At 42.7% G+C, this 21,446-nt stretch overlaps 1 protein-coding gene across 1 annotated transcript in view; it reads right to left on the bottom strand.

Moving 5' to 3' along the window:
- The window catches only part of TNIP3 (TNFAIP3 interacting protein 3), an 89,654-nt gene extending 73,315 nt beyond the window's left edge, over positions 1-16,339 (bottom strand). The window contains exon 1 of the mRNA XM_061464543.1: positions 16,114-16,339. The gene's annotated coding sequence lies outside the window, so the exon portion shown is untranslated. The remainder of the gene's footprint in view (positions 1-16,113) is intronic.
- Positions 16,340-21,446: the final 5,107 nt, after the last annotated feature.

Below are 21,446 nucleotides of genomic sequence, written 5' to 3'. Positions count from 1 at the left end.
CTGGGTATGCTTCTGCAGGCTATGGGGGACATCTCTAGCTCAATAGAAAAAGAGCCCAGAAGCCTTATTCTCCTCTTCAGATCAAAATTACAAACTGTATCATATGATAGTTGCTGGAATTAGAAGACTGGCAGGTTTCATAAGATCTACTGTAAGGATACTTACAATTGTGACCACTGGAAAAAAGTGGGGAGCCATAAAGAGTGAAACCTGCTATTTATAAGCAAGTAAGTGTTCACTTACAAGTCACTGTCTTTATTGGTAACATCAACTTAATGTGAAAACACAGCTGAACATTTTATAGAAACCATGCTGCTTCATCTATGGGCAGAGCAGAAATTTAAAATGAAAGGTCGCCAGGAGAAGAACTGAGGTGTTTGGCATCACTCCCCCCTCCTAACTCCCATTCCTGCAGGCATTTCACAGATTTCACATGTATCTGGTAATCACTAATTACAAGGATCCCATTAACAAAAAAAGTCAATTCAGTTTCATGTGAAACTTGACTCCATCTTGCCTAAGTTTTATGAGTGTCTGTTTAATCATAACAAAAACATGCTGAAGTATGGAAAGCTGTGTTAGTTTGCTTTCAATGGGAGCTGCACATACTGGGTACTAATGAGAATTAAGCCTTATCTTGGTGCCTAAATTTGGGTTTTAGGTGTCTAACTGAAGAACAAAATTTGTAAAACATTGACCTAGAACGAACACCCCCTGCAGCCACTGAAACAAGAACAAATAAAATTACTAAATGAAATCCGACCATGCTTGTCGGAATTAAAAAAACAACAAAAATCCTTCATATTTCAGAATGCCCCCCACCTCTAATTCATCCCACTGGGCTTAGACATTTTGGCAGTCTCAGCTGCATTTGACAAGTTACACCTAGCATTGCAGCCCATGTGCTGGAAAACAGGTCATGTGAAAGGGATACAGGTTAGCAGTTGCTGAAAAGACAACACCTGTATTGTTAAAATTCATGCAAGAAGCAAGGAAACTTCTGGAAAACTGAAAGGGAAGAAAAAAAAAAAGAAAGTAGTGAAGAATACAGAGAAAGCTATTTATCAAATATGTCTGTTCCTGTTCACTGACTGGTGAACCAGGTCTGTGAGATTGCTGCACACTCCCCTGCTGGAAACCTGTAGTGCGTACTCCAGGTTTTCCATGGCACAGCTCTGCAGAGCTGGGAAAACACACAGAAAGAAGCTGCTAAAGCCAGCAATTCCCAAATCTCTCTGTGGTCCAGCTGCACACCCAACCAGCACAAACAAGCTGCTCTCCAGAAGTCCTGTCGCTAACATCTGCTGGGGTGGGGTTATCCCCTCTGCCCCTGCTGCTTGACAAAGAATGCTGTACATCTTCTGACTCTTAGTCATATGCAGATGTTGCAGCGTGTCCCTCAGTGCTGGGCACCTTGATTTAATGCATGCCTATACAAGCCAGCGCAGCTATCAGAAGCTATTAGATGGTCAGAGCATGGGAGTACATCCACCCTCTCCTACCCAGCCTAAGATATGGGGCAAAGTAGTAAAAAAGTGTCTGTACTGAAAGCCAGCAAGATCGGCCCAGCGGAGTATGGCCAGGCTAATGCCAGCTCAACATCATTGTCACTCACTTCGATTTGCCTTTACTGTTTCCCAAACTGATGCACAAGGGCGTGCTACTGGAGAGTAACGGCTTTGCCTTTCCTTTCTGATGGGCTTTTTGGTAAAGTATGCCAATTCTGAAGAGCCTTTTTTTTTTTAATAATTTCTAATTCTTCACAACAGAAAAAATTCTCCGCAATGAGTCTGACCTGTGTTGGTAGCACAGGTTGTGCTAAATCTAAATCTACACTTATGAAATTGAGTGAAAGAGATGCAATCAGGTTATCATACCATGTTGTAGTGGTTTAAACTCAGCCACGCAGCTTATTCACTCACCCACACCCCCTTCTTGCCCTCCCCCTACTCCCGGAGGGACGGAGAGGAGAATCGAAAAGAATGCAACTCCCACGGGTTGAGATAAGAACAGTTTAGTAACTAAGGTATAACACAGATCACTGCTGCTACCACCAATAATAATAATGATAAAGGAAATAACAAGGGAAGGGAATACAACACCTCAGCACCAGCTGACCAATAACTCACCCCACTCCCCCTAGCCGAGCACCGACCGATACCTCATCCAACCCTGCAGTCCCTCACCCTTTCAGGTAACACTCAGTTACATCTGGGCATGACGTGCTTTGGTATGGAATACCTCTTTGGCTAGCTTAGGTCAGGTGTCCTGTTTCTGCTTCCTCCCGGCTTCCCCTCCTCCCTGGCAGAGCATGAGGCTCACAAAGTCCTTGGTCAGACTAAAATATCAGTGTTATCAGCTCTGGTCCCAGGCCGAAAGTCAAAACACAGCGCTGCACCAGCTACTAAGAAGGAGAAAAATGACTGCTACTGCTGAACCCAGGACAGTATCCACCCCTTACTCCATACCATTCACGTCATGCTCAGATCCCACATTTTCAATATACCATTACTCTTATCTCAGTGCGCTCTTATCTTAGTGCATGGACCAGTCCCTATAAAGCTGCTGAGTCCATCTGGTCCATGATGTCAGGCTCCATCTCTTGTAACAGTCTTTCAGAGCAGGAGAGGCTGTGTGCAGTGTTCACACTCGTGAATCATCCGGGCAATAGTGTCCATTGCTAAGTCCACCCCTCGATCATGAGTCCATCCCTATGTTGCATCTCTGCTCTGCTGGCCTGAAGTGCCATGGGCCCACCACTCAAAATAATTCACTGTCCCCTTCAGGAGTTTTTGCAGCTTGTTGCTGGGGACTCTATACAGTTGCCTTCCTTCTCCGATGCTTCCAAAGCACTGGAGGAGCCCAGCGGACTAGATACTCGCCCACACTGTCCCACACACCCTGCCACTCATGACTGTCCAGCCTTGGGGAAAATCTCCTGGTCCTCCTATATCGTCATCTAACCCTAGACAAGACCCAAACCTGACTCTGCTTAACTTTTGAGATCAGACAAAATGGTCATGGGTAAAACACAGTTTGTATGTGTGCCAACACGCTGATCCCCATCACAATCAGCAGGAAGGTCCCAAGGGTACCCAAAGGCCATTCAAAACCTCAGAACTCTCAAACGATGCTGCTGTACTTGTCACTGGGGCTGGTGTAGCTGCTGTGCTTGCCGGCTCTCCCACCACCAGCTTCCTTTTTTCGGAGTCCAGATCTTCCTCCTCTGCCTTGCCGGTAAATGCTGTGTGGTCTCTTGCATCCTCCTGGCGCTCGGCAGACGGCTTCCGGGGAATGCTCTCGGCTGTCGTGGGACTGTGCTCGGCCTCGGGGATCGGCTCCTCTGCAGGGCTCAGCTCCTCTGCCGCCTTCTCCCGCTGCTCGGCAGCCGCCTCCTTCTGCTCCTCGACTGCCCCGACCTCCTCCACCTGCAGCCGCTCCCTGCCGGCCTCCAGCCTCCTTGGTCCCAGGGTCCGCTCTCGCGGGCCGCTTTGGCTGCCACTTGCTCCCGGTGCCGCTTCCCCTCGGCTCCCCGCAGCCTCACGAAGACGGGGGCAAGGACGAGGGCCAGGATGGTGAAGAACATCGGGACGGCCAGGTACAAGTCCACGGCCACAGTCGTCCCGCCCTGCTGCTGGAGCCTGCCTGTATTACAAGTCATTGCCATAAAGTACAGTGAGACAAGAACCTTAGCCGAAGCCCAACACCTGATGAACACTAACACAGCAAATACTGGCTCTAAGTAAGTTACAACATTCTGAAACTGTGAGATCAAGAGAAAGAACTTTGAAAGCCAATAAATCAGCATTATGATGAATGACTATTAATCTGGTCAGATCTGTCGTTTTCTCAACCCTTTGTGCCCCACGTTGGGTGCCAAAAAGAACTGTAGTGCTGTAGTGGTTTAAACTCAGCCACGCAGCTCCTCCACTCCCCCCCCCTCCCCGTGTCCTGCCCCTACTCCTGGAGGGATGGAGAGGAGAATTGAAAAGAATGCAACTCCCACGGGTTAAGAACAGTTTAGTAACTACGGTATAACACAAATCACTACTGCTACCACCAATAATAATAATGATAAGGGAAATAACAAGGGAAGGGAATACAACACCTCAGCACCAGCCGACCGATAACTCGCCCCACCCCCTCCCAAATGAGCACCGACCCATACCTCATCCAACCCTGCAGTCCCTCGCCCTTCCGGGTAACAGTTACATCCTGGGCATGACGTGCTTTGGTATGGAACACTTATTTGGCTAGCTTGGGTCAGGTGTCCTGTCTCTGCTTCCTCCCGGCTTCCCCTCCTTCCTGGCAGAGCGTGAGGCTCAGAAAGTCCTTGGTCAGACTAAAACATCACTGTTACGGGCTCTATTCTCAGGCTGAAAGTCAAAACATAGCGCTGCACCAGCTACTAAGAAGGAGAAAAATGACTGCTACAGCTGAACCAAGGACACATGTGCAAGTGTTTGTTACCAAGACTATAATATGCAATGTAATGCTGTAGGTTTTTATTAGATCAGACAAATTAAAACCATGATGGATAAAACTGAGTTACCTCAAAGATTAAGACTCTAAAAGAAAGGGGTTATAATGGTCATGTAAATGATTGATCAGCATTACATAAATTTTCTGCTTTCTGTCAAGGGTTTTATGAACATGAACAACCTGAAGTAAAACAGTATCAGTTTTGCTCACATATTTATGGGGTTTCACAATAATTGAAAAGGTTCAGTAAAAAGTGTGCAAGATTTCCTTGGTGCTCATCCACTAACTTTATCAGTGGTGCAAGCCCTAAGTACTTCCTACATATATACCCAAATAGGCCAAAAAAAAGCACTTTTTGGTTAGTGTATTAACTTGCATTAAAAATGATCAGGTCTTACACATATAAAAGACACATTTCAAAAGAATAAAAATACATGGCTCAAGAATGACTAGATGACTCATGAATTCTAATGAAATCTTAATTCTAAAGGCAATCACAGCCAGACAGGCACTCATCACACTGGAGTTTCAGCATGTTATGCAAAATGCATTTCACAGACATCCATACTGGAAATGTTAAATCCTGCACCGCTCTTGACCCATTCTCTTTTGCTTTCTCCAAGTCCAGTTCTAGCTTAAGAGCATTCTGTTTTCCTAAAGCTTTGCTCATTTCCCCAGCCCCACTCTGTAATTTACCTGTTATTCACCTGTACCAAAGCAATATTTTGTTGGAATGCAACATAAAACAAGTGTCAGAAATAAGCCAGCCAGAGGCAGAGAAAGAAAAGGATATTTTTGATGTGCCTTTTCCTACCTAAATCAGCTCAATGATTCAATTTTACAGACCAGCACCATAAAGGGACATACTGTCACAGTGGAGAGAGCAGAAAACAGCTAATACATTTAATAAATGGAAGCATATACCAGCAAATTATACATAAAGAATAAACCCATTAACAAGTTAGCCTTTCAGTGATACCCATTTTTGTATTGCAAAATATCCAGAGCATGTCACAGCCAGACTGAGTAAACTTACCTCATTTAAGTACTACCCATATTGCAAAATACCCCTGAAACAAAGTGGAACGTATATAATCATAAATGCTGTTGAAAAACAAGCCAGTAGGTTATACATTAATTGTGTGTGGGTGTTGTGTAGGAGGAGTGGGAGGAAGAAACAGATTATTACTGTAAACGTGATCAAAATTGAAGAACTACTGAAGAAATAACATTTGATAAAAGAGATCCTAAACACCACTCACTGAAGCTAGTCTGAAAGAAGAATAAAGCCTTGAAGATTTTTTTTTCTCTTAAGAAATAAAACCTTGTAACATCTCTGTGACCTCCTCCTACCTAGATATTCCCAGGTTTGATACTCTAATAGCACTACTGAGCAGTGAAGCCAACTTTGAAACACCCACTGCATTCCATGGCTTTCTGCTTTTGCATTCAGTGCTCTTTGTTGAAAATGCAGCTTCAGTCATATAAATGCAGCATGAGCAAAAGCCACAAATACAGCAAGATTGGCCAGTTCTCTCCTTCCCCTGTTATTTCCTAATGAAGTGCTGAAACCTCAATATTAGGCAGTCTATAACCAAAATTTAATATCCAAAGCTTGATTTTCGCCAGAAATAAAGAGTGGTTAGGTTGCTCAGTTTTGCCTTACCCTATTTTGTTCAGATAAAATGAAACTGTACCTGCCCTATGTGATGCAGGAAGATTTAATGTCAAATACATAAAACTGATCTCACTAATAAGTACACTTCCCCTTGGTTAGGGTAACAGCAGGTTCAGAACAGCAACTGCCCCAAGGAACTTAATTCGCAGATGCCTTCCCATGAAGCTGTGATGTCCACAGCTGCATAAGGAGTCTATTTATGTTTCTTGAGTTACTATGCAGCAACCGAAGTAAATTAAAACTCAAGATAAGAGAAATCCCTTGAAGTGGACCAGACAGAGGAACTGTTAACTGCTACACACTATTTCTATCCAGAACTGAATGCCTGGCTTTCAGCATAGAGCAGATGGGACTCCAGAGCAGCTCTGCACTGTGGGTTCCCTGGAGTCAGTCCAGGGAAGGAAAATGTGCAATGTAATCTCTGTATTTGCTTTGTTGTACTGGATGTAGCAGGGTGACTGCATAGAGAGACAGTGTCTGCTTTACAGCTCTTCAGTTCTATCAGTGGTGGGCCTGTACCAATGGCTGTGTGAAAACACTTCTGTTGACACACACAAACTAGTTGAAGTAGCAGGTACAAAACACTTCTTTAAACTAGACAGTCTTGTTAAAAATCAATATACTACTTTTTTTTACTAAGTTGAAACAGACAGAAAAACACATTTGTATTTAAGCTGTCAAGAACCATCATCTAAAAGTGAGAAACTTACTCCCCAACGAGTATAAATCACTTCTTCAAGCAGGAATTAGTGGCATAAATGTTATCAAAAAATAACCACAGTCATGCCCAGGGCTCGCGTGACACAGACCTGCATTTGAACTTACTATACCAGTCATTCCACATGGTCATTCGCACAGACGAGTTTAAAGCATACAAGCTAATTTGAAAGGCTACAAAACATGAGTTCAGTATAAAAAATATCATGACTATACTTCCAACACTCATAAGAGTCACATAAGAAGTGACCAGAGGAAGCTTTAAATTATCAAGCCATCAAAGCCATGCACAGCATACCTCCAAACACCCTCAGTGCTTCTCTGGATTCCTGTAGTCACCCTCTCTCTAAAATCACCAGAGGCCACAAAATTTAAAAGAAAAAACTGCCAACCTCTAATTATTAAAAGGTGATGAGTTCAGGAACTGGGAAGATTTAAGCTTTTCTGTTTTGGGGAGGTTTACGACATATTAAAAAAAAAACAAAACATTAATGACTTCAGTTTGATGGTTCAGACATTTAACAAGAGTTCAGATTTACTGTCTGACAGTGAAGACAAAAAAAGTATTTTAAAAACTCCACCAAAACCCAATGGTACCGGCAACTTCCACTTCTCAGAGCAGTATCCTATTCACTCAGCTCCACATCAGTCTCTTTTTCTTACTCTGATCTCTAATTTAGTTTTACTTAAGCATTTATAAAAAGTATAACAGCCTCCACAAGGGAGGTTTGAAAGCAATCCAACAGCAAAAGCTCAGTAGCAGTTCTCTAGAGCACTGTCTCAGGAGGTAAGTGGCATGTACTCAAATCCTTCCAAGGAGCAAAAGAAATCAAAGCCAAGAGATACATGTCTGAGGTGAAATGCCTTTTTCTTTTTTTTTTTTTTCCCACTGGATGACTGACTAACAAGGGAATAGCATTACTTCTTCCTCGGTGACGCATTCACTCAGAGTATGGTGAATTTAGCCTTTTATGGCTTTGGCTTTCACTACACTCAAACACAGCTTCCAACTGTGAACTGACCAACAAGCTTAATTTTTATAGGACTGGAAAAGTAGTTTGAGGGGTTATTGTCATTTTGTCATCATCTGTCACCTCAGTGACAATGATGGGACTAAAATGGAAACTTGCAATGTGTGCTTTTTGTGGGTTTAATATCCATCACCTGTTCAAATGAACCACTGTGGTTTCTGCTAGAAGACCAGGAACAATCAGGTTTCTCCTCGTCCAGGACCAGGCAAAGCCAGGACTGTTAAGCCCTTAAGGTCAGGTGCCTTCTCACCTGAAAGGCTGCCTACCATTCCATGAGTTAAGTGACCAAGGCACCAATTTATTTTGGGAAGCATTCCCTGAATAAAATGCAAAGTGTTTACAAACATTTTAACTGGACTTACTCCAAGCACCATATGTTTACTCTCTCGCTGGCCTACTTGTAGCACCTCTCACCAGCCATGCCCAAAACATATGTGGGGAGGGATGAGGTGTTCTGTCAGCTGCAGCAACAGCTGCCTTCTGCAGATACTAACACAGAAGAACAACTGCTAGGGCTGAATAGGGCCTTAAGATCACCCAGTTCCAACCGCCACCACCGTGGGCACGGATGCCTCACACTAGACCATGTCTCCCAAGGCTTTGTCCAACCTGGCCTTGAACACTGCCAGGGATGGAGCATTCACAGCTGTTTTGGGCAACCTGTTCCAGTGCCTCACCACCCTCACAGTAGCTTCTTCCTTGTATCTTACCCAAACTTCCCCTTCATTGTTGCTTCCAGAGAAGGAGGTGAAAATGTGGGCTCTTCCTATCCTGTTAACACCAGCTTAACAGCCACCTTGGCTCAAACAATTTTATTGTTTCATTTTTAACTTCTGTAAATGTTAGTGATATGAAAGTAATGACATTTTCATCACAGCAAAGCAGGATGTTTTGTGGAGGCAGAGAAAGTAGTCAATGGAAAAATTGAAAGGGGAACACTTTCTCTTTACCTCCAGTGGAAAACTGAGGGGGTACAGCAGAAACCACATGAACGTCTTTTTATCTGACCTCCCCACTCCCCCCATACAGGAGAGGAAAACCCCTTTGGCTACACCATACATAACTGAATAATAAAAACTTCATTGCTTCTTATGCATACCCAAGCCACTTATCTAAAGTTCAGATTGGATGGCTGCTGTTCAATTATTTTATTGTCCACTGAAGAACTGCTTGCCATAGGGGAAAAATAAGGAAATGAGTTAGAGAAAATTTAATATAATGCAAAGACGGCAACTTAAAGTATGAGATCCTAGGTGATTTGTAAAGGTCTTAATTGCCATGTAAGTGTTATTCAGGAGAGAAAAGACAGCTATGAGGAAGAAAGGAGACAGGAAAAAAAGCAAATTCCAAGTGCTCAAAATTTTTGGGACTTCAGTATTCTGTGGAGGAAGCTGAAAAGAGATTTGCTGTCCAGGAAGTTACTGAGATTTAGTTTTAAGTTTATAGTTTGATACTATGCTTTGGCATTTGGAATTCATCCTCCTGAAACAAGATGGCTTGCTGTTCTCAACACAAGCACTACTGACTGGCTGTCTACAGCTGTCCCCCTCCTTTAGGTACACCAATGAGAACTGCTCCCACACACTTACATTTCTATCAGGCAAAAAAACTCTCTTCTGCTTCTGTCAGAAATAGGTTGATTGCTATCCTCTTTTTTTTTTGTTTCTTAAACAGGTTCATATGCCCCAGATCAAGAAATAGCAGTATGAGAGTCAGTCACAGCTGTCAAATTTTTGGGGTAAACCAAACAGTTAAAGGTGATGGTACCTCTTATTCACATTTGATAGAGAACTGAAATACATTTTTGTGCTCACAGCAGTGACTTTCCCAGGGAAGAAAATACTGCAACCCAGTTATACCCTAAATTTTAATGAACTGCTTTGATTTTTAGTTTGGACTCAAGCAGTATTTGCCCGAGATACACTAAACCTCAAGGCATTTCCCACCCATCTTGTTCCTGCGCCCCGTGTAGCTAAATGCTTAGCCACAAATTAAAGACCACCCACAACAAATTCTTCCTTCCTTACAGAAAAAATGGAAACGTCACAGTCCCTTTATGACTCCTTAGATGGTAGTTCAATCAATTCCTTATTATTACTCAAATACATTCTCTTGCTAGATTTTTCACTAGATTTTCTTGAAGATATTAATGAAATTAACATTATAGCAAGCATAAAAACAGGTTTTACAGCATGCCAGCAGCTGGTTCCAGCAGTGTATCACTTCCATCATGTTTGTGAAGATCAAAATCTTAAGCACACAGATAGTGTCATGAAGGTTTGAATACAAACCTTTTTTCTGGACAATAAGGTCACCTTGCTTCCTGCTGCTTGCCCATCCATTGGTTTCTACCACTTTTTTTTAATGAAATACTGCAGTGTTCCAGCTCTGGTCCAAACTGGAATGCAATTAATTTTAGGCAATGTCTCAATCCTCCATGAAAAGGATTTCTTTATCTGCATAAGCTTCAGAAAGACTTGTCTCCTATCTATACATAGCTTAGCCTGCTCACCAATAAACAAGGCAGAAAAGTCAACTCTGAAGCCATACTAAGTTTCCTACTCTGTACATCAGTGAAATTTTAAAGCAACATCTAATGGTTTGACACAAATGTGACCTTTACCTCATGGATAAATGGTATTTTCAGATGAGGCTAAGGATTTTCACCCAGATTCAGGGACTGCTAAAAACTGCAAGTTGCAGACACTTCTCTGCTTTTGCTTTCTCTTGACTGAGCTACAACAAGATCAGGCAAAGAGTCCAGAGGACGTACACACATTAAACTACTACCAAATAGTACAGAGAGTTTCCTCCACAAGATGATCTAGCACGAAATGAGTTCTTGGTCTCTGACTTCAAGATGTTCAAAGCTGAGCACATGAGTACATGGAAAGAATGGAGGATTACCATAAACACCGTTGCTGCCCACACTAATTGTAAGACGCATTCTCTTGACACTAACCCGTCTTTCTAAGATAGACTGTACAAAAATGTCTGCTTCAAAGTATGTCAAAAAAACACTAAAACTAACCACTCTCTTCACTGTCCTTGGTTGTCCCCCGGTATAGAGCTCTGTGAAACTCAAGCACAGCACTTTTTGGTCACATTAACTAAAGCATCATTGGAAGTTGACGATCATGGTAAGGAAACACTAGGGTGATACTGAATAAGGTAATGCATGGTAATACGTAACTGTATAGTACACAAAAGTTTGAAAAGTAAGCTTAGCCTGCTTTTGTCAGCTACCACCAGTCTTACAGGCTGTAAATTTTCAGCTGAGCACAGAAGCTACAAGAGTCTGGGTTAAAAATCAACGGAAAAATGAAGTAAGGCCTGATGTACCCAGTGAAAGCTCAATTTTGCCCTCACTACAGGTGGCTGAATAGAGGAAGATGCCTTCACCTGGGTTTGCTGCTGACCAAGGGAAAATTAAGGTCTTGTAGGAGGTATCTTGGCTGCTGGTGACCACTTCAGTTGAGACTTGTAGTCTTACTTAGCTTCTCTGGAGGATCTGATGACCTTTCCACACCAGTAATACTCCTCAAAACACTGAAGCAGAAGTTCCCTTCCTGTCTCATATTCCTCCCACCAGCTTCGTCCCCTTATGCCCCCCCTCCCCAGTGTATGAATCTAATTTTCCTTTTCTGTGAGATCAAGAATATCTGCTTATAATTTTACTACATGGTGTGCAAGACATACAAGTGTGTGGTAGAGCTAATTACCACATTGGACAGAGCTTTCTTGTTGTTAGATGCCAGATCCAAATATTCCTAGTGCAGCTCTCCATCACGCAGGCATGCCAACTCACCTACACACACACAAAAATGAATCCATAAAGACAAACATTCCTATATGTTGTCCTACAAGAAAACTGCCTTAGAGCTGTTTCCTGTGACCAAAAGAAAGGAATAAAAATGAAGGGACTGCTGACCTTAGACTATTTCCACCTCACATGACCTTAATCTTATGGAAACTGAATCTTTGTGCAATTCAGGTTTTACTCATAAAACATAGGCAGCAGCAGTATATAGGCACTGGGGAACAATCGAGAAAAATGCAAAAATTCTTTGAACAGTAAAGAAAAATGTTGTTAAAACAATTTTTATAAATAATGGAAGGAAAAGCCATTTGCTGTAGTGGAGATAAAGTTCTTTTTTTCTTTATTGTTCTCCCTTAAAAAGAAAGGGAGGAGGGGAAAGGCAAGTGCTAGGATGCAGTAGCAAACATAGTTTTACTTCCCTTATGTACTTTCCCAGCAATTACAGGCTAGGAAAAGAGATTAAGTACTGAAGATCATTTTATAAAGTAAGAAATACATAGTTTCCTATTAATTACAACATTACTCTAAACTTTCGCAGTATCTCTCTGTTCATCCTACTTTTAAGGAAGCATTGCATCACAGCCAATGAATCTGGTAAATACCCCATTTATACCTGTCCTTCAAGCATTTGCAAGCATTCAAGCGCAGTTCCACTTCATTTCCCTAAAAAAACATATTCAGCATTTGCAAACCCAAGATGGACATTGAAAAGCAATTGAATACATGAGAGGATTATTCAGATGAGGCATTCTACCACGGGAGAAAAATAAGAATGATCATAGAAATGAAAATATTTGACAATTAGCAGTTTACAGCCTAATCCAAATGTCACAGTGCCCTTAATAGCCTATGTATAGATCCCACTATGTAAATAGGGTGCATAAGCTTCTATGCTATGCATGGAATCTTTTCACTTTTCAGAAGTGACAAAAGCATCCAGGTCCAAATTTCCAAAAACACCATACTCTGTGCTATGCACCTAAGCACTATATGAAACTGTCAAGATTACACTCAACCAGTCAGCTCCCAGTAGCCACATTTTATCCAAGCTTGAGTTCAAGCCAGACCACAGCTACACATTCCTAACAGAAGTCAGATGAGAAACCCAGCTTGAGCCACCACACTGCCAGTTCACACAAACATCTGAGATCCACAGACAGGCCTCTGGTCCCTGAAGACATCAAACAAATCACTCCACCCAAACCTGGCCTTGACCCCCCCCAGATCCATGTGGGTGTTGCACTTTGATGAGGGTCAACAGTTTCTTCTCAGCATAACGTGAGCCAAGCCGCCATCAGATTCCAGACCCAGAGTGTCGCCACCTGAGCACCTCCACACCACACCACCCTGGCTGGCAGAATCTGTGGGGCAGCCCAGCTCCCAGGTCCTGCTACCCTAGGAGGATGGCCCCTAATCAAATTAGACTATATAGGGCATTGGTATAAGATTCTGAGTCGTTAGCACTTAAAGGCGTTTGAGGAGAGGTAAACCCAAAAGCATTTTGCAGGTTGAGGGATAGAGGTGTGTATATCCTCCCACTTATCAACATACTTTTCATGCTGCCAGGAAACAACTACCTCCCAAGTCACCAGTTCAGAGCAAGGCCCCTTAAAAGCATTCTTCCAAAGGAAATCCCCTCACCTTCAGTCAAGAGTATTTTTTCAAATGTTCTGTCTTACAGTATTAGTTAAAGGCCATAAGAAATTGCACATCTTTGTGGCTTTTATTATTTCCTCTACAGCAGTATGCTGTAAAACCAGTAGTGAGACTCTTTTTAAAACTCAAGTGTTACTGTGAGTCCTTCAGCAAACTCACAGTCCTTTTCAAGGCTCAATAACCACCATACCTCAATATATAACCACCATCTTTCATACCTTAACATTCAAAACATTGATAGAATTTGCTTTTAAATTGTGCCTTTTGTGGTTGTTTGGGGTTTGGTTTTTTTATTGCATTCCTGGACAGCCTAGAATAAAATTGGTACTGCTGAGTTCTGTTTAAAGAACTGTTAGAACCAGAAAAGGATGAGAAAAAAAAAATTATTTCCAGGAGGGCTTTCCACATCCAAAAGCAGCTCAGAACTAGTGCTGAATAAAGAGGTGGCTGTTACGAGCAGAATGGGGGAATCTGGATTATTGCCTGTGAAGCTCTCAGGAAAACTCTGAAAATAAGCAAGGAAATCCAGAGATGAAATGGGGAGCAAAGTAAGTGTTCAGAGAATGCACTTGGATTGTCTGTGTATCTCTGAGGACATGAGAAGGCAGGACCAAAAGCAAATTGAATTTCCATCTCCTGAGTGCACACACGGAGATTTGAAATGTGATCAGAAATCCAGCATGACAGATTGTTGTAGCAGTTACTCCAGATAAAAGAAATTGATAGACAATGGTTTCAGAAGACTGAAGTTTAAAGCAACAGAGGCTCAACCAACAGTAGCATTTTAGGCTAGTCAAATTTATAGGAAAGGAAATACAAAGCCATCTTCAATGCCTGAAACAAACATTTTTAAAGCAATTCTGTTTTGAATCCATAATGAGCATGCACACAAATAAAAGGCCAAACCAAAATGAACAGATCCTAATACTCATTGCAAGAAACACACAAACTATTACGGTTTGGAGTTGTTTTTTGGGGTTGGGTTTTGGGGTTTGTTTTGTTTTTTAACAGAACTTGAGATATGTAACTGCTGAATAATATTTTCAGTTTGAGATTGGTCTTGATCTTCTGAACTTCTAAGCTGCTTACTTCTTACTAGAATTGGCATTAACCCCCAACTTAATAAACAAAACATCTCTTGCTTACCCTACAACTCCCTCAAGAAGCCTTTCTCTGCTTGAAAATACAACCTGCACAATGGAACAGGATTATATTTTAGTAATAATACAATTTTATTGTTGGAATCCCCTTCCGTTTGAAGCAAACCACAGGAGTGACACATTTATAAGGTATTTATAAGGGGAATTTCCTACTCAATTAAAACACATATGAATATGAGAAAACAAAATATCAGGTGAGAGGACAGCAAAGAGGGAGCTCAAAGATCCACTGCAACACAAATATAGAAAAAAAGTAGTCAAGGTTTTTATTTCAGCTGGAGGTGCATGATCCAAGCTGGATTTGTTATTCTAAAACCGAAACTGTAAGAAATACTATGACCCTTCACTCTGAAACCCAGCTGAGCCAACACAAGGTTGCTTTCATCAGTCTGCGGCGATTCTGTAGTTTTGCCTTCATTCTAGATTCCAGCAAAAACAGACCCGTCACACTCATTGCTTACATGTAATATTGTATTTGACGCAGAACTAGACTTCAGTGTAACTATTGCATAAGACAATAGAGAAACCTGTTATCAAGCAGCAAGCCATTACCCAATACCTGGGCTCATTCCATGAGTCAGAATGGAGCAGCCTGCTGCTTTCAGTAGGTATGAAGGTCATTTTTACAATTACTGTTTCTAGTAAAAGACAAACTCCCACACACGGTGAAAGCAGGATGGTTACAAACAACGTGGGATATTTCTCACGTAGGCTGTACAAAGAGGGCGTATCTTCTGCCTTGAATACAAATGCCAGCAGTGTGAATTTTTAGTAACTAGGTGACTGCCTAGTCAGTGAGGTTCACACAGAGCATTGGTGGCAGCACATTCACAGTGGTGTCATGTTTTCAGGGGGAAGATCAGCAGGTAGAGAATGAAATCAGAGATTGTTCTGCCACTATGTTACCTCATCAAGCCAAACCATCTGTCTACTTCTGTCCAGGAGGAATAAGTCACAGAGCTTCATGTTTGTACTACACTCTGTCCTCCAACCAAAGATATTATTGCTGACTGAGTATAGCCATATTTAGATACCATCTTTGTACTGATTTCAGCTACATAAGTTCTACTTTTTCACTACAGAGAAAAGGAAAGCAATATGAGGGGTATCAAACAGCTTCATTTCTCCACAGCAGCTCCTATAGGAGATCTGGCCAATCCCCACGAACTTGTTTGTGCAATCTCAATAACAATACAAATTATAAGAGGTCAAACTCACCCCTTTGTAAAACAGTTATTCTTTTACACCAGAGTTTTGTGGGTGGCTATTTAATAGAACAGGTCCCCTAAATTCAGAGACCCCCTTTTCACTTTTCTCAAGCTCAGATGGCCCAATGCTTGCATCAAAAGAAAAGACATGGAAACAGAAAACTGTCAAATGGTTATTTTATTACCACAAGTAATCTTATTGCTTACTGACAGTTATTATTAGGGGCTTATAATAGATATCTTATTCTTGTGTGCATGTATGCCACATGCACGTAGGACTGGCTGAAACAGACTTGGCCCAGCAAAATGTTTTCTCAAATATTATCCTGCAGAAGAAACAACAATTGGTTTTACTACCCACATTGTTCTCTCCACTGCCCAGGTTTGCCTCATCAGCTGTGAGCACTTGGATTTTGAGCACCTTTGGGAATAGTCTTCTCCAGCTCTCTTCATCTGTCCTGCATCTACAGCGTAGTCCTGAAACCACTGAACTGAGAGGTAGAGTTCACTATTACCCTCCTTGGAGTGGAAACAATCTTTAAGTTATTTTTCATATCACTCACATACCCCTACAGAGGAAAACGGCAACTTCCAATTTACAGTCTTGTTATGATCTATAACTACAGGTAGTCCTCAAATCTAGAACTTCAGTGGCACATAGCCAGTGAAGATGAAGCTGTGATAGTTGCTACTTTTGAAGTTGCCAGGTTTTCATAGCTGAAGAAGTTGAAAGGAAATTACTCTTCCTTAGTGCAGCAGAATACAAAGAAACAAAGACTGAAGCAGCATGCCAAAGTGCTTTGAACAGTAAAATGTGTCTTCATCTATTTTTTTTTTGTGCTGGCCTGTATTTTGCTTAGTGTTTCAGGTCAAATATAAGCTTGTGTCAGTCCACAGGACTCACTTATTTCAGATGCGTTACCTCTTCATGAAGAAGAAAAGACCTAATATGAAGTCTTCTTGAATTAGTAGCTGGGTCCATTGCACAGTTGTTTCAAATGACTTTATCCTTTCACCTTAAGGATGGGTGAGGGGGAAAAAAAATAAATAAAATCAGTGTCAAAAACCCAAAGCCAGGAGGCTTTGTTCCTGGGAAACAGTTAATCTAATTAAAACCTTGGCAATCTAAGTAAAACACATATTGTTATTAGTCCATTTACACTTATGGTTAATAATACCTTTAAAAATCTACATATACGAGCTTCCTAGTACTTCTTTTTTTTCCGGTCTAGCATTATACTCACTCTCACTATCCCTCTGAGTCCTGAAGGGGGCAGCAGCAGCAGCCATCTCCATGCTGAAACACCAGGAGGGTACAGCCGCTTATCATTAGCATCCCAAGTTCTTCGCTGATGTTATACCTCTGATGTTATTATGATGTTATGATATTATGACGTCATAACGCTGGGTTATATTTATGTTTTTCTGACACAGACAGTTCTCTCCTAGTTAGCTACAAGATTTAAATTACAACACAGTTGACCCCAGCCTTAACTCAGATAAAGGGTTACCCTTCATTAAATGATTAAATATAGATTCTGATACTTATATAAGTAGTTTTTGTAGAGCACAGTGCACATATGTGAGGAATAAAAAATTGCCTACCTATTAAGCAACATCCACAGCAAAAGCTAGCTAAAGGCCATATGAGCTCTGAGACATTATGTTGTCATGCCAGAAGAGCACCTACAGACTTTCACCATTAAAGGCAAAAGTCTTATTTACCAGGCTACAGAATCTTCATCCAAACTGCCTCTGTAGGAACAACAAAACATTTCTTACAATGCAATTTAGCCAGAACACCCACAGAGTATGGTAACCTGTCTGCCAGAAGGCCCAAGAACAAGAGCAAACAATTGAAGGGAGGAGTAAGCTCCTAGATGTCTGTACATTGTCAGTGCGTAACAAATTGCAGAGCCCTGATTAGTACTTGAGGAAACTCAAATCCATTTCTGGACTGTAGGAGGAAACATGAACTTTCTGGTCTAAGCAATATTATATGTTGAGGAAAATGGAGAAATCACTTTGATATTTAAGGATGTCTTGGTAAGGCAGCATTAGACTTTAAGCTGAACTGGTTAAAAATTAGAAAGCAACATGCAAATAGTTTAGTTTTGTTTACATCCAAAAAGCAAATCAGTATGGCTGTCTCCTTCCAGCACTCCAATTAAAAGGTATAAAATGAGTCTTTACGCTTGAGTTGGAGCATAGATTATTCCAAGAAACAACAACAGATATTATCAACAACAACAATGAAATCATTTAAGATTAGGCCAAATACTCTAATATGTTTTGCCTGTAACTTATAAAGAAAAGGAATTTCTGTATCTCTAAAAGTCCTAAGAATTGCTACATTTCTGCTTGACTGATGTGATCAACTACTTATTAGAATCATAGAATCACAGAATAGTTAGGGTTGGAAAAGACCTTAAGATCATCTAGTTTCAACCCCCCTGCCATGGGCAGGGACATCTCACACTAAACCGTATCACTCAAGGCCTCGTCCAACCTGGTCTTGAACACTGCCAGGGATGGAGCATTCACAACCTCTCTGGGCAACCTATTCCAGTGCCTCACCACCCTAACAGGAAAGAATTTCCTCCTTATATCCAATCTAAACCTCCCCTGTTTAAGTTTTAACCCGTTACCCCTTGTCCTATCACTACAGTCCCTAATGAAGAGTCCCTCCCCAGCATCCCTATACGCCCCCTTCAGATACTGGAAGGCCGCTATGAGGTCTCCACACAGCCTTCTCTTCTCCATGCTCAACAGCCCCAACTTTCTCAGTCTATCTTCATACAGGAGGTGCTCCAGTCCCCTGATCATCCTCGTGGCCCTTCTCTGGACTTCTTCCAACAGTTCCATGTCCTTTTTATGTTGAGGACCCAGAACTGCACACAATACTCCAAGTGAGGTCTCACAAGAGCAGAGTAGAGGGGCAGGATCACCTCCCTCGACCTGATGGTCATGCTCCTCTTGATGCAGCCCAGGATACATTGGCTTTCTGGCCTGCAAGAGCACACTGCCTGCTCATGTTCATTTTTTCATCAACCAGCACCCCCAAGTCCTTCTCTGCAGGGCTGCTCTGAATCTCTTCTTTGCCCAACCTGTAGCTGTGCCTGGGATTGCTCTGACACAGGTGTAGGACCTTGCACTTGTCATGGTTAAACTTCATAAGGTTGGCATCATCCCACCTCACAAGTGTGTCCAGGTCCCTCTGGATGGCATTCCTTCCCTCCAGCGTATCAACCTAACCACACAGCTTGGTGTCATCGGCAAACTTGCTGAGGGCGCACTCAATCCCACTGTCCATGTCAGTGACGAAGATGTTAAACAAGACCGGTCCCAACACCAATCTCTGAGGGACGCCACTCGTTACTGGTCTCCAGCTGGACATCGAGCCATTGACAACAGCTCTTTGTGTTCAGCCATCCAGCCAGTTCTTTATCCACCGAGTGGTCCATCCATCAAATTGATGCCTCTCCAATTTAGAGGCAAGGATACTGTGTGGGACACTGTCGAACACTTTACACAAGTCCAGGTAAATGACATCAACTGCTCTACCCCCGTCCATCAGTTCTGTAGCCCCATCATAGAAGGCCACCAAATTCATCAGGCAGGATTTCCCCTTAGTGAAGCCATGCTGGCTGTCACCAAGCATGTTGTTGATTTTCATGTGCCCTAGCATGCCTTCCAGGAGAATCTGCTCCAAGATTTTGCCAGGCACAGAGGTGAGACTGACTGGTCTGTAATCCCCTGGGTCATCCATTTTCCCCTTCTTGAAAATGGGGGTTATATTTCCCTTTTTCTAGTCGTTGGGAATCTTCACCTGACTGCTATGATTTCTCAAATATGATGGCCAGTGGCTTAGCAACTTCATTTGCCAGCTCCTTCACGACCCGCAGATGAATTTCATCAGGACCCATGGACTTGTGCACTTTCAGATTTTTAAGATGGTCTCAAACCAGATCCTCTCCTACAGTGGGCACAAGGTCTTCATTCTCACAGTCCCTGTGTCTGCCTTCCAAGACTTGGGTGGTTTGGTCACAGCTTTTGCCAGTGAAGACTGAGGCAAAGAAGTCATACAGAACCTCAGCCTTCTCCAAATCCTATGTAGTCACTTCTCCCGAGAGCTTCCTGAGGGGGCCTGTGTTCTTCCTAGTCTGGTTTTATTTGCTGTGTACCTGTAGAATCCCTTCCTGTTATCCTTAATATCCCTAGCCAAGTTTAATTCTATCTGGGCTTTAGCTTTCCTAACCTGGTCCCTAGCTTCCTGGACAGCACCCCTGTACACTTCTCAGGCTGCCTGTCCTTGCTTCCACTTATTATAAGCTTCTTTTTTATTTTGAATTTTCCTCAGGAGCTTCTTATCCATCCAAGGAGGTCTCCTGGCCCTCCTGCTGCACTTCTTTCTAGTTGGGAGGCAACACTCCTGAGCTTGTGGCATTGGAACCTTGAATATCAACCGAGAGTCTGGGGCCCCCCTGCCCTCTAGGGCTATATCCCATGGACCTTTACTAAGCAGGTTCCTGAATAGGCCAAAGTCTGTTCTTTTGAAGTCCAGGGCAGTAAGCTTCCTGCATGCTCTTCTCACTGTCCTGAGGATCTCTAATTCGAGCATCTCGTGATCGCTGCATCCAAGGCTGCCCTGCAGCGTCATGTTTCCAACCAGCCCTTCCCTGTTGGTGAGCCCCAGGTCAAGCATGGCACCTCTCCTTGTCAGCTCCTCTATTACATGCAGAAGGAAGTTGTCTTACACACAATCAAGGAACATCTTGGATTGCTTGTGACAGGCCGTACCATCCTTCCAACAGATGTCAGGCTGATTGAAGTCCCCCATGAGAACAAGGGCCTGTGAGCGTAAGGCTTTTCCTATCTGTCTATAGAGTGCTTCATCCGCAGGTTTCCCTTGATCAGGCAGTCTGTAACAGTAATGTCTCCCATAGCTGTTTTCCCTTTAACCCTGACCCACAAACTCTCTGTGGACTGCTCACCTGTCCCCAGACAGAGTTCCATACTCTCCAGCCTATCCCTAATATAAAGGGCAATTTCCCCTCCCCGCCTGCCAGGCCTGTCTTTTCTAAGAAGCCTGTAACCTTCTATTCCAACACTCCAGTCATAGGAGCCATCCCACCATGTTTCTGCAATGCCTATTATATCATACCCCTGTAGACGTGCACACATCTCTAATTCCCCTTGTGTTCCCCATGCTAAGGGCATTTGTATAGAGGCATCTGAGCCGAGCTCCAAATGAAGCCGGCTCATTGGCTGGAGCAGCTGGAATATCTCTGCATTGCTCCGAGAATTTATTATAGGTGCTGGCAACTGACTGGGTGTGTTGGGATGGAATGATGCCCCCCTCCCCCAACACATCTAGTTTAAAGCCTCCTTGACCAGTCTGACAAGCTTCCTACCAAAACTGCTCTTTCCCTTCTTTACCATTAGACCAGCTTCTCCAGCCCCCACTAGACCTGGCCTACAAACTTGGGTCCCCGTGTTCAAGACACCAAAACCCCTGACTATGACACCACCCTTTTAACCATTTATTAACCTGGCTGATCATCCTAGCTTTTTTTAGGTCCTCCCCTGTATCCTGAAGAATTGATGAAAAGACTATCTGCGCTCCAGAGCCCCTAACCACCTCCCCTAGGGCTCTGTAGTCCTTCTTTATGTTCCCCAGGCTACTACTATCTA

Source organism: Pezoporus flaviventris, unplaced genomic scaffold (genome assembly GCF_033815535.1).
Source record: "Pezoporus flaviventris isolate CSIRO_AGI_PZ_B2104156 unplaced genomic scaffold, CSIRO_AGI_Pfla_v1 ptg000002l, whole genome shotgun sequence".
Lineage (NCBI taxonomy): Eukaryota > Metazoa > Chordata > Aves > Psittaciformes > Psittacidae > Pezoporus > Pezoporus flaviventris.
This window is presented reverse-complemented; position numbering and strand designations above follow the sequence as displayed.